Source organism: Anomaloglossus baeobatrachus, chromosome 5 (genome assembly GCF_048569485.1).
Source record: "Anomaloglossus baeobatrachus isolate aAnoBae1 chromosome 5, aAnoBae1.hap1, whole genome shotgun sequence".
NCBI classification, from domain to species: Eukaryota; Metazoa; Chordata; class Amphibia; order Anura; family Aromobatidae; genus Anomaloglossus; species Anomaloglossus baeobatrachus.
The window spans coordinates 6200350-6215443 of NC_134357.1; the positions used below are offsets into that span (position 1 = coordinate 6200350).

The following is a 15094-nucleotide window of genomic DNA, read 5'->3' on the forward strand; positions in this document are numbered from 1 at the left end:
CTGTACTGTGACATCCCTGTGTGTATTATCCCTGTACTGTGACATCACTGTGTGTATTATCCCTGTACTGTGACATCACTGTGTGCATTATCCCTGTACTGTGACATCACTGTGTGTATTATCCCTGTACTGTGACATCACTGTGTGCATTATCCCTGTACTGTGACATCACTGTGTGTATTATCCCTGTACTGTGACATCGCTGTGTGTATTATCCCTGTACTGTGACATCGCTGTGTGCATTATCCCTGTACTGTGACATCACTGTGTGCGTTATCCCTGTACTGTGACATCACTGTGTGTATTATCCCTGTACTGTGACATCGCTGTGTGTATTATCCCTGTACTGTGACATCACTGTGTGTATTATCCCTGTACTGTGACATCACTGTGTGCATTATCCCTGTACTGTGACATCGCTGTGTGTATTATCCCTGTACTGTGACATCGCTGTGTGCATTATCCCTGTCCTGTGACATCACTGTGTGCATTATCCCTGTACTGTGACATCACTGTGTGTATTATCCCTGTACTGTGACATCACTGTGTGCATTATCCCTGTACTGTGACATCACTGTGTGTATTATCCCTGTACTGTGACATCACTGTGTGTATTACCCCTGTACTGTGACATCACTGTGTGTATTATCCCTGTACTGTAACATCACTGTGTGTATTACCCCTGTACTGTGACATCACTGTGTGTATTATCCCTGTACTGTGACATCACTGTGTGCATTATCCCTGTATTGTGACATCACTGTGTGTATTATCCCTGTACTGTGACATCACTGTGTGCATTATCCCTGTACTGTGACATCACTGTGTGTATTATCCCTGTACTGTGACATCACTGTGTGTATTATCCCTGTACTGTGACATCACTGTGTGCATTATCCCTGCACTGTGACATCAGTGTGTGCATTATCCCTGTACTGTGACATCACTGTGTGCATTATCCCTGTACTGTGACATCACTGTGTGCATTATCCCTGTACTGTGACATCACTGTGTGTATTATCCCTGTACTGTGACATCACTGTGTTTATTATCCCTGTACTGTGACATCACTGTGTGTATTATCCCTGTACTGTGACATCACTGTGTGCATTATCCCTGTACTGTGACATCACTGTGTGTATTATCCCTGTACTGTGACATCACTGTGTGCATTATCCCTGTACTGTGACATCACTGTGTGTATTATCCCTGTACTGTGACATCGCTGTGTGTATTATCCCTGTACTGTGACATCCCTGTGTGTATTATCCCTGTACTGTGACATCACTGTGTGTATTATCCCTGTACTGTGACATCACTGTGTGTATTATCCCTGTACTGTGACATCCCTGTGTGTATTATCCCTGTACTGTGACATCACTGTGTGTATTATCCCTGTACTGTGACATCACTGTGTGCATTATCCCTGTCCTGTGACATCACTGTGTGTATTATCCCTGTACTGTGACATCGCTGTGTGTATTATCCCTGTACTGTGACATCACTGTGTGTATTATCCCTGTACTGTGACATCACTGTGTGCATTATCCCTGTCCTGTGACATCGCTGTGTGCATTATCCCTGTACTGTGACATCGCTGTGTGCATTATCCCTGTGCTGTGACATCACTGTGTGTATCATCCCTGTACTGTGACATCACTGTGTGTATTATCCCTATACTGTGACATCACTGTGTGTATTATCCCTATACTGTGACATCACTGTGTGTATTATCCCTGTACTGTGACATCACTGTGTGTATTATTCCTGTACTGTGACATCACTGTGTGTATCATCCCTGTACTGTGACATCACTGTGTGTATCATCCCTGTACTGTGACATCACTGTGTGTATTATTCCTGTACTGTGACATCACTGTGTGTATCATCCCTGTACTGTGACATCACTGTGTGTATTATTCCTGTACTGTGACATCACTGTGTGCATTATCCCTGTACTGTGACATCACTGTGTGTATTATCCCTGTACTGTGACATCACTGTGTGTATTATCCCTGTACTGTGACATCACTGTGTGTATTATCCCTGTGCTGTGACATCACTGTGTGTATTATCCCTGTACTGTGACATCCCTGTGTGCATTATCCCTGTATTGTGACATCACTGTGTGTATTATCCCTGTACTGTGACATCACTGTGTGCATTATCCCTGTACTGTGACATCACTGTGTGTATTATCCCTGTACTGTGACATCACTGTGTGTATTATCCCTGTACTGTGACGTCGCTGTGTGTATTATCCCTGTACTGTGACATCGCTGTGTGCATTATCCCTGTGCTGTGACATCACTGTGTGTATTATCCCTGTACTGTGACATCACTGTGTGTATTATCCCTGTACTGTGACATCACTGTGTGCATTATCCCTGTACTGTGACATCACTGTGTGTATTACCCCTGTACTGTGACATCACTGTGTGTATTACCCCTGTACTGTAACATCACAGTGTGTATTATCCCTGTACTGTGACATCACTGTGTGTATTATCCCTGTACTGTGACATCCCTGTGTGCATTATCCCTGTACTGTGACATCACTGTGTGTATTATCCCTGTACTGTGACATCACTGTGTGTATTATCCCTGTACTGTGACATCCCTGTGTGTATTATCCCTGTACTGTAACATCACAGTGTGTATTATCCCTGTACTGTGACATCACTGTGTGTATTATCCCTGTACTGTGACATCACTGTGTGCATTATCCCTGTACTGTGACATCACTGTGTGTATTATCCCTGTACTGTGACATCACTGTGTGTATTACCCCTGTACTGTAACATCACAGTGTGTATTATCCCTGTACTGTGACATCACTGTGTGTATTATCCCTGTACTGTGACATCCCTGTGTGCATTATCCCTGTACTGTGACATCACTGTGTGTATTATCCCTGTACTGTGACATCACTGTGTGTATTATCCCTGTACTGTGACATCCCTGTGTGCATTATCCCTGTACTGTAACATCACAGTGTGTATTATCCCTGTACTGTGACATCACTGTGTGTATTATCCCTGTACTGTGACATCCCTGTGTGCATTATCCCTGTACTGTGACATCACTGTGTGCATTATCCCTGTACTGTGACATCCCTGTGTGTATTATCCCTGTACTGTGACATCACTGTGTGTATTATCCCTGTACTGTGACATCACTGTGTGCATTATCCCTGTACTGTGACATCACTGTGTGTATTATCCCTGTACTGTGACATCACTGTGTGTATTACCCCTGTACTGTGACATCACTGTGTGTATTATCCCTGTACTGTGACATCCCTGTGTGTATTATCCCTGTACTGTGACATCACTGTGTGCATTATCCCTGTACTGTGACATCACTGTGTGTATTATCCCTGTACTGTGACATCACTGTGTGTATTATCCCTGTACTGTGACATCACTGTGTGCATTATCCCTGTGCTGTGACATCACTGTGTGTATTATCCCTGTACTGTGACATCACTGTGTGTATTATCCCTGTACTGTGACATCACTGTGTGTATTATCCCTGTACTGTGACATCACTGTGTGTATTATCCCTGTACTGTGACATCTCTGTGTGTATTATCCCTGTACTGTAACATCACTGTGTGCATTATCCCTGTACTGTGACATCACAGTGTGTATTATCCCTGTACTGTGACATCACTGTGTGTATTATCCCTGCACTGTGACATCACTGTGTGTATTATCCCTGTACTGTGACATCACTGTGTGTATTATGCCTGTACTGTGACATCACTGTGTATTATCCCTGTACTGTAACATCACAGTGTGTATTATCCCTGTACTGTGACATCACTGTGTGTATTATCCCTGTACTGTGACATCACTGTGTGTATTATCCCTGTACTGTGACATCACTGTGTGTATTATCCCTGTACTGTGACATCACTGTGTGTATTATCCCTGTACTGTGACATCACTGTGTGTATTATCCCTGTACTGTGACATCACTGTGTGCATTATCCCTGTACTGTGACATCACTGTGTGTATTATCCCTGTACTGTGACATCCCTGTGTGCATTATCCCTGTACTGTGACATCACTGTGTGTATTATCCCTGTACTGTGACATCACTGTGTGTATTATCCCTGTACTGTGACATCACTGTGTGTATTATCCCTGTACTGTGACATCACTGTGTGCATTATCCCTGTACTGTGACATCACTGTGTGTATTATCCCTGTACTGTGACATCACTGTGTGCATTATCCCTGTACTGTGACATCACTGTGTGTATTATCCCTGTACTGTGACATCGCTGTGTGTATTATCCCTGTACTGTGACATCACTGTGTATTATCCCTGTACTGTGACATCACTGTGTGCATTATCCCTGTACTGTGACATCACTGTGTGTATTATCCCTGTACTGTGACATCCCTGTGTGCATTATCCCTGTACTGTGACATCACTGTGTGTATTATCCCTGTACTGTGACATCACTGTGTGTATTATCCCTGTACTGTGACATCACTGTGTGTATTATCCCTGTACTGTGACATCACTGTGTGCATTATCCCTGTACTGTGACATCACTGTGTGTATTATCCCTGTACTGTGACATCACTGTGTGCATTATCCCTGTACTGTGACATCACTGTGTGTATTATCCCTGTACTGTGACATCGCTGTGTGTATTATCCCTGTACTGTGACATCACTGTGTGCATTATCCCTGTACTGTGACATCACTGTGTGTATTATCCCTGTACTGTGACATCGCTGTGTGTATTATCCCTGTACTGTGACATCACTGTGTGTATTATCCCTGTACTGTGACATCACTGTGTGCATTATCCCTGTACTGTGACATCACTGTGTGCATTATCCCTGTACTGTGACATCACTGTGTGCATTATCCCTGTACTGTGACATCACTGTGTGTATTATCCCTGTACTGTGACATCACTGTGTATTATCCCTGTACTGTAACATCACAGTGTGTATTATCCCTGTACTGTGACATCACAGTGTGTATTATCCCTGTACTGTGACATCACTGTGTGCATTATCCCTGTACTGTGACATCACTGTGTGTATTATCCCCGTACTGTGACATCACTGTGTGTATTATCCCTGTACTGTGACATCACTGTGTGTATTATCCCTGTACTGTGACATCACTGTGTGTATTACCCCTGTACTGTGACATCACTGTGTGCATTATCCCTGTACTGTGACATCACTGTGTGTATTATCCCTGTACTGTGACATCACTGTGTATTATCCCTGTACTGTAACATCACAGTGTGTATTATCCCTGTACTGTGACATCACAGTGTGTATTATCCCTGTACTGTGACATCACTGTGTGTATTATCCCTGTACTGTGACATCACTGTGTGTATTATCCCTGTACTGTGACATCACTGTGTGTATTATCCCTGTACTGTGACATCACTGTGTGTATTATCCCTGTACTGTGACATCACTGTGTGTATTATCCCTGTACTGTGACATCGCTGTGTGCATTATCCCTGTACTGTGACATCACTGTGTGCATTATCCCTGTGCTGTGACATCACTGTGTGTATTATCCCTGTACTGTGACATCACTGTGTGTATTATCCCTGTACTGTGACATCCCTGTGTGCATTATCCCTGTGCTGTGACATCACTGTGTGTATTATCCCTGTACTGTGACATCACTGTGTGTATTACCCCTGTACTGTGACATCACTGTGTGTATTATCCCTGTACTGTGACATCCCTGTGTGCATTATCCCTGTACTGTGACATCACTGTGTGTATTATCCCTGTACTGTGACATCACTGTGTGTATTATCCCTGTACTGTGACATCACTGTGTGTATTATCCCTGTACTGTGACATCACTGTGTGCATTATCCCTGTACTGTGACATCACTGTGTGTATTATCCCTGTACTGTGACATCACTGTGTGCATTATCCCTGTACTGTGACATCACTGTGTGTATTATCCCTGTACTGTGACATCGCTGTGTGTATTATCCCTGTACTGTGACATCACTGTGTGCATTATCCCTGTACTGTGACATCACTGTGTGTATTATCCCTGTACTGTGACATCACTGTGTACATTATCCCTGTACTGTGACAACGCTGTGTGTATTATCCCTGTACTGTGACATCGCTGTGTGTATTATCCCTGTACTGTGACATCACTGTGTGTATTATCCCTGTACTGTGACATCGCTGTGTGCATTATCCCTGTACTGTGACATCACTGTGTGTATTATCCCTGTACTGTGACATCACTGTGTGTATTATCCCTGTACTGTGACATCACTGTGTGTATTATCCCTGTACTGTGACATCACTGTGTGTATTATCCCTGTACTGTGACATCACTGTGTGCATTATCCCTGTACTGTGACATCACTGTGTGTATTTTCCCTGTACTGTGACATCACTGTGTGTATTATCCCTGTACTGTGCATCGCTGTGTGTATTATCCCTGTGTGTATTATCCCTGTACTGTGACATCACTGTGTGTATTATCCCTGTACTGTGACATCACTGTGTGCATTATCCCTGTACTGTGACATCACTGTGTGCATTATCCCTGTACTGTGACATCACTGTGTGCATTATCCCTGTACTGTGACATCACTGTGTGCATTATCCCTGTACTGTGACATCACTGTGTGTATTATCCCTGTGTGTATTATCCCTGTACTGTGACATCGCTGTGTGTATTATCCCTGTACTGTGACATCACTGTGTGTATTATCCCTGTACTGTGACATCACTGTGTGCATTATCCCTGTACTGTGACATCACTGTGTGTATTATCCCTGTGTGTATTATCCCTGTACTGTGACATCACTGTGTGCATTATCCCTGTACTGTGACATCACTGTGTGCATTATCCCTGCACTGTGACATCACTGTGTGTATTATCCCTGTGTGTATTATCCCTGTACTGTGACATCGCTGTGTGCATTATCCCTGTACTGTGACATCACTGTGTGTATTATCCCTGTACTGTGACATCACTGTGTGTATTATCCCTGTACTGTGACATCGCTGTGTGTATTATCCCTGTGTGCATTATCCCTGTACTGTGACATCACTGTGTGCATTATCCCTGTACTGTGACATCACTGTGTGCATTATCCCTGTACTGTGACATCACGGTGTGTATTATCCCTGTACTGTGACATCACTGTGTGCATTATCCCTGTACTGTGACATCACTGTGTGTATTATCCCTGTACTGTGACATCACTGTGTGTATTATCCCTGTACTGTGACATCACTGTGTGCATTATCCCTGTACTGTGATATCACTGTGTGCATTATCCCTGTACTGTGACATCACTGTGTGTATTATCCCTGTACTGTGACATCACTGTGTGTATTATCCATGTACTGTGACATCACTGTGTGCATTATCCCTGTACTGTGACATCACTTTGTGCATTATCCCTGTACTGTGACATCACTGTGTGCATTATCCCTGTACTGTGACATCACTGTGTGCATTATCCCTGTACTGTGACATCACTGTGTGCATTATCCCTGTACTGTGACATCACTGTGTGTATTATCCCTGTACTGTGACATCACTGTGTGTATTATCCCTGTACTGTGACATCACTGTGTGTATTATCCCTGTACTGTGACATCACTGTGTGTATTATCCCTGTGCTGTGACATCACTGTGTGCATTATCTCTGTACTGTGACATCGCTGTGTGTATTATCCCTGTACTGTGACATCACTGTGTGTATTATCCCTGTGCTGTGACATCACTGTGTGCGTTATCCCTGTACTGTGACATCACTGTGTGTATTACCCCTGTACTGTGACATCACTGTGTGTATTATCCCTGTACTGTGACATCACTGTGTGCATTATCCCTGTGCTGTGACATCACTGTGTGTATTATCCCTGTACTGTGACATCACTGTGTGTATTATCCCTGTACTGTGACATCACTGTGTGTATTATCCCTGTACTGTGACATCACGGTGTGTGTTATCCCTGTACTGTGACATCGCTGTGTGTATTATCCCTGTACTGTGACATCACTGTGGGCATTATCCCTGTACTGTGACATCACTGTGTGCATTATCTCTGTACTGTGACATCACTGTGTGTATTATTCCTGTACTGTGACATCACTGTGTGTATTATCCCTGTACTGTGACATCGCTGTGTGTATTATCCCTGTGTGTATTATCCCTGTACTGTGACATCACTGTGTGTATTATCCCCATACTGTGACATCACTGTCTGTATTATCCCTGTACTGTGACATCACTGTGTGTATTATTCCTGTACTGTGACATCACTGTGTGTATTATTCCTGTACTGTGACATCACTGTGTGCATTACCCCTGTACTGTGACATCACTGTGTGTATTATCCCTGTACTGTGACATCGCTGTGTGTATTATCCCTGTGTGTATTATCCCTGTACTGTGACATCACTGTGTGTATTATTCCTGTATTGTGACATCACTGTGTGTATTATTCCTGTACTGTGACATCACTGTGTGCATTACCCCTGTACTGTGACATTACTGTGTGCATTATCCTTGTACTGTGACATCGCTGTGTGCATTACCCCTGTACTGTGACATCGCTGTGTGCATTATCCCTGTACTGTGACATCACTTTGTGTATTATCCCTGTACTGTGACATCACTGTGTGTATTATCCCTGTACTGTGACATCACTGTGTGTATTATCCCTGTACTGTGACATCACTGTGTGCATTATCCCTGTACTGTGACGTCACTGTGTGCATTATCCCTGTACTGTGACATCACTGTGTGTATTAGCCCTGTACTGTGACATCACTGTGTGTATTATCCCTGTACTGTGACATCACTGTGTGCATTATCCCTGTACTGTGACATCACTGTGTGCATTACCCCTGTACTGTGACATCCCTGGGTGTATTATCCCTGTACTGTGACGTCACTGTGTGTATTATCTCTGTACTGTGACATCACTGTGTGCATTATCCCTGTGCTGTGACATCACTGTGTGCATTATCCCTGTACTGTGACATCCCTGTGTGTATTACCCCTGTACTGTGACATCACTGTGTGCATTATCCCTGTACTGTGACATCACTGTGTGCATTATCCCTGTACTGTGACATCCCTGTGTGTATTATCCCTGTACTGTGACATCACTGTGTGCATTATCCCTGTACTGTGACATCACTGTGTGCATTACCCCTGTACTGTGACATCCCTGTGTGTATTATCCCTGTACTGTGACGTCACTGTGTGTATTATCTCTGTACTGTGACATCACTGTGTGTATTATTCCTGTACTGTGACATCACTGTGTGCATTACCCCTGTACTGTGACATTACTGTGTGCATTATCCCTGTACTGTGACATCGCTGTGTGCATTACCCCTGTACTGTGACATCGCTGTGTGCATTATCCCTGTACTGTGACATTACTGTGTGTATTATCCCTGTACTGTGACATCACTGTGTGTATTATCCCTGTACTGTGACATCACTGTGTGTATTATCCCTGTACTGTGACATCACTGTGTGCATTATCCCTGTACTGTGACGTCACTGTGTGCATTATCCCTGTACTGTGACATCACTGTGTGTATTATCCCTGTACTGTGACATCACTGTGTGTATTATCCCTGTACTGTGACATCACTGTGTGCATTATCCCTGTACTGTGACATCACTGTGTGCATTACCCCTGTACTGTGACATCCCTGTGTGTATTATCCCTGTACTGTGACGTCACTGTGTGTATTATCTCTGTACTGTGACATCACTGTGTGCATTATCCCTGTGCTGTGACATCACTGTGTGCATTATCCCTGTACTGTGACATCCCTGTGTGTATTACCCCTGTACTGTGACATCACTGTGTGCATTATCCCTGTACTGTGACATCACTGTGTGCATTATCCCTGTACTGTGACATCCCTGTGTGTATTACCCCTGTACTGTGACATCACTGTGTGCATTATCCCTGTACTGTGACATCACTGTGTGCATTACCCCTGTACTGTGACATCCCTGTGTGTATTATCCCTGTACTGTGACGTCACTGTGTGTATTATCTCTGTACTGTGACATCACTGTGTGCATTATCCCTGTGCTGTGACATCACTGTGTGCATTATCCCTGTACTGTGACATCCCTGTGTATTACCCCTGTACTGTGACATCACTGTGTGTATTATCCCTGTACTGTGACATCACTGTGTGCATTATCCCTGTACTGTGCCATCACTGTGTGCATTATCCCTGTACTGTGACATCACTGTGTGCATTATCCCTGTACTGTGACATCACTGTGTGTATTATCCCTGTGCTGTGACATCACTGTGTGTATTATCCCTGTACTGTGACATCCCTGTGTGCATTATCCCTGTGCTGTGACATCACTGTGTGCATTATCCCTGTACTGTGACATCACTGTGTGTATTATCCCTGTGCTGTGACATCACTGTGTGCATTATCCCTGTACTGTGACATCCCTGTGTGCATTATCCCTGTGCTGTGACATCACTGTGTGCATTATCCCTGTACTGTGACATCACTGTGTGTATTATCCCTGTACTGTGACATCACTGTGTGTATTATCCCTGTGCTGTGACATCACTGTGTGCATTATCCCTGTACTGTGACATCCCTGTGTGCATTATCCCTGTGCTGTGACATCACTGTGTGCATTATCCCTGTACTGTGACATCCCTGTGTGCATTATCCCTGTGCTGTGACATCACTGTGTGCATTATCCCTGTGCTGTGACATCACTGTGTGCATTATCCCTGTACTGTGACATCACTGTGTGTATTATCCCTGTGCTGTGACATCACTGTGTGCATTATCCCTGTACTGTGACATCACTGTGTGTATTATCCCTGTACTGTGACATCACTGTGTGCATTATCCCTGTACTGTGACATCACTGTGTGTATTATCCCTGTGCTGTGACATCACTGTGTGCATTATCCCTGTACTGTGACATCACTGTGTGCATTACCCCTGTACTGTGACATCACTGTGTGTATTATCCCTGTATGGTGACATCACTGTGTGCATTATCCCTGTGCTGTGACATCACTGTGTGTATTATCCCTGTACTGTGACATCACTGTGTGTATTATCCCTGTACTGTGACATCGCTGTGTGTATTATCCCTGTACTGTGACATCACTGTGTGTATTATCCCTGTACTGTGACATCACTGTGTGCATCATCCCTGTGCTGTGACATCACTGTGTGCATTACCCCTGTACTGTGACGTCACTGTGTGTATTATCCCTGTACTGTGACATCACTGTGTGTATTATCCCTGTATGGTGACATCACTGTGTGCATTACCCCTGTACTGTGACGTCACTGTGTGTATTATCCCTGTACTGTGACATCACTGTGTGTATTATCCCTATGCTGTGACATCACTGTGTGTATTATCCCTGTGCTGTGACATCACTGTGTGCATTACCCCTGTACTGTGACGTCACTGTGTGTATTACCCCTGTACTGTGACATCACTGTGCGTATTATCCCTGTACTGTGACATCACTGTGTGCATTATCCCTGTATTGTGACATCACTGTGTGTATTATCCCTGTACTGTGACATCACTGTGTGTATTATCCCTGTACTGTAACATCACTGTGTGTATTACCCCTGTACTGTGACATCACTGTGTGTATTATCCCTGTACTGTGACATCACTGTGTGCATTATCCCTGTATTGTGACATCACTGTGTGTATTATCCCTGTACTGTGACATCACTGTGGGCATTATCCCTGTACTGTGACATCACTGTGTGTATTATCCCTGTACTGTGACATCACTGTGTGTATTATCCCTGTACTGTGACATCACTGTGTGTATTATCCCTGTACTGTGACATCACTGTGTGTATTATCCCTGTACTGTGACATCACTGTGTGTATTATCCCTGTACTGTGACATCACTGTGTGCATTATCCCTGTACTGTGACATCAGTGTGTGCATTATCCCTGTACTGTGACATCACTGTGTGCATTATCCCTGTACTGTGACATCACTGTGTGCATTATCCCTGTACTGTGACATCACTGTGTGTATTATCCCTGTACTGTAACATCACTGTGTGTATTACCCCTGTACTGTGACATCACTGTGTGTATTATCCCTGTACTGTGACATCGCTGTGTGTATTATCCCTGTACTGTGACATCACTGTGTGTATTATCCCTGTGTGTATTATCCCTGTACTGTGACATCACTGTGTGTATTATCCCTGTGTGTATTATCCCTGTACTGTGACATCACTGTGTGTATTATCCTGTCCTGTGACATCACTGTGTGCATTACCCCTGTACTGTGACATCACTGTGTGTATTATCCCTGTACTGTAACATCACTGTGTGTATTATCCCTGTACTGTGACATCACTGTGTGTATTATCCCTGTACTGTGACATCGCTGTGTGTATTACCCCTGTACTGTGACATCACTGTGTGTATTATCCCTGTACTGTGACATCACTGTGTGCATTATCCCTGTACTGTGACATCGCTGTGTGTATTATCCCTGTACTGTGACATCACTGTGGGCATTATCCCTGTACTGTGACATCACTGTGTGTATTATCCCTGTGCTGTGACGTCACTGTGTGTATTATCCCTATGCTGTGACATCACTGTGTGCATTACCCCTGTACTGTGACGTCACTGTGTGTATTATCCCTGTACTGTGACATCACTGTGTGTATTATCCCTATGCTGTGACATCACTGTGTGCATTATCCCTGTACTGTGACATCACTGTGTGTATTATCCCTATGCTGTGACATCACTGTGTGCATTATCCCTGTACTGTGACGTCACTGTGTGTATTATCCCTGTACTGTGACATCACTGTGTGTATTACCCCTGTACTGTGACATCACTGTGTGTATTATCCCTGTACTGTGACATCACTGTGTGTATTATCCCTATGCTGTGACATCACTGTGTGCATTATCCCTGTACTGTGACATCACTGTGTGTATTATCCCTGTACTGTGACATCACTGTGTGTATTATCCCTATGCTGTGACATCACTGTGTGCATTATCCCTGTACTGTGACGTCACTGTGTGTATTATCCCTGTACTGTGACATCACTGTGTGTATTACCCCTGTACTGTGACATCACTGTGTGTATTATCCCTGTACTGTGACATCACTGTGTGTATTATCCCTATGCTGTGACATCACTGTGTGCATTATCCCTGTGCTGTGACATCACTGTGTGCATTACCCCTGGTGCTTATATTCTAGGTGTAGACATGGAGGCTTCTATATTCCGGCGGTGACTGCAGGCGTCAGGAATGCACAGATCAGATGTGGTGCAGACGCCGCACATTACAATCAGTTGCCACCGATGTTTATGGACTCGTCCTCGATATGACAAACAAAACCTGAGAAAATAAAGCAGAGATGGATGATGCTGAGGAATGTGGAAGATCCTGGAGAGGACGACTGCCCCCATCAGGTCCTCAGTGACTGCAGCCCCGATATTATCCTTTCTTCCAGACGCTTTTCCACTTGTCTCAGACTCTTCTGTGTCTGATATTCTGGAACATCTGATGATCCAACACATATTAGATCCTACAGATGGCGGATTAAAGGAATCACATTGACAGATGGCAGGGTTTCTGAGCGGTGCAGGGCGAGGTGCAGGGGGTCCGAGCGGTGCAGGGCGAGGTGCGGGGGGGGTCCAAGCGCCGAGGTGTGGGATGTCTGAGCGGCGAGGTGCAAAGTGTCTGAGCGGCGCAGGGGAGGTGCGGGGTGCCTGAGCGGCGCAGGGGAGGTGCAGGGTGCCTGAGCGGTGAGGTGCGGGGTGCCTGAGCAGCGAGGTGCGGGACGTCTGAGCGGCGCAGGGCTAGGTGCGGGGCGTCTGAGCGGCGTAGGGCTAGGTGCGGGGCGTCTGAGCGGCGCAGGGCTAGGTGCAGGGCGTCTGAGCGGGGAGGTGCGGGGTGTCTGAGCGGGGAGGTGCGGTGCGTCTGAGCGGCGAGGTGCGGGGCGTCTGAGCGGCGAGGTGCGGGGCGTCTGAGCGGTGACGTGCTGGGCGTCTGAGAGGCGCAGGGGAGGTGTGGGGTGTCTGAGCAGCGCAGGGGAGGTGCGGGGTATCTGAGTGGCGCAGGGCTAGGTGCTGGGCGTCTGAGCGGTGAGGTGCTGGGCGTCTGAGCGGCGCAGGGGAGGTGTGGGGTGTCTGAGCGGCGCAGGGGAGGTGCGGGGTGTCTGAGTGGCGCAGGGCTAGGTGCTGGGCGTCTGAGCGGTGAGGTGCTGGGCGTGAGCGGCGCAGGGGAGGTGTGGGGTGTCTGAGCTGCGCAGGGGAGGTGCGGGGTGTCTGAGTGGCGCAGGGCTAGGTGCGGGGCGTCTGAGCGGCGAGGTGCGGGGTGTCTGAGCAGTGAGGTGCGGGGTGTCTGAGCGGGGAGGTGCGGGGCGTCTGAGCGGTGAGGTGCGGGGTGTCTGAGCAGTGAGGTGCGGGGTGTCTGAGCAGTGAGGTGCGGGGCGTCTGAGCAGTGAGGTGCGGGGCGTCTGAGCGGTGACGTGCTGGGCGTCTGAGAGGCGCAGGGGAGGTGTGGGGTGTCTGAGCGGCGCAGGGGAGGTGCGGGGTGTCTGAGTGGCGCAGGGCTAGGTGCTGGGCGTCTGAGCGGTGAGGTGCTGGGCGTCTGAGCGGCACAGGGGAGGTGTGGGGTGTCTGAGCTGCGCAGGGGAGGTGCGGGCTGTCTGAGTCGCGCAGGGCTAGGTGCGGGGCGTCTGAGCGGCGAGGTGCGGGGTGTCTGAGCAGTGAGGTGCGGGGTGTCTGAGCGGGGAGGTGCGGGGCGTCTGAGCGGTGAGGTGCTGGGCGTCTGAGCGGTGAGGTGCGGGGTGTCTGAGCGGTGAGGTGCGGGGCGTCTGAGCGGCGAGGTGCGGGGCGTCTGAGCGGTGAGGTGCGGGGTGTCTGAGCGGTGAGGTGCGGGGCGTCCTGGCAGCTCCACTTTCCAGCCTTGTTGTAGCTGAGCCCTTTTCGCGCACCGCTGCACGATTATATCACAATTCGGCAGTTTTCTGCCCTCCTCTTCCATTATCGGCTCGATAGCG

At 46.6% G+C, this 15094-nt stretch overlaps 1 protein-coding gene across 29 annotated transcripts in view; it reads right to left on the reverse strand.

Moving 5' to 3' along the window:
* ATRNL1 (attractin like 1) overlaps window positions 1-15094 on the reverse strand; it is a 721691-nt gene that overhangs the window by 177169 nt on the left and 529428 nt on the right. The window lies entirely within an intron of this gene.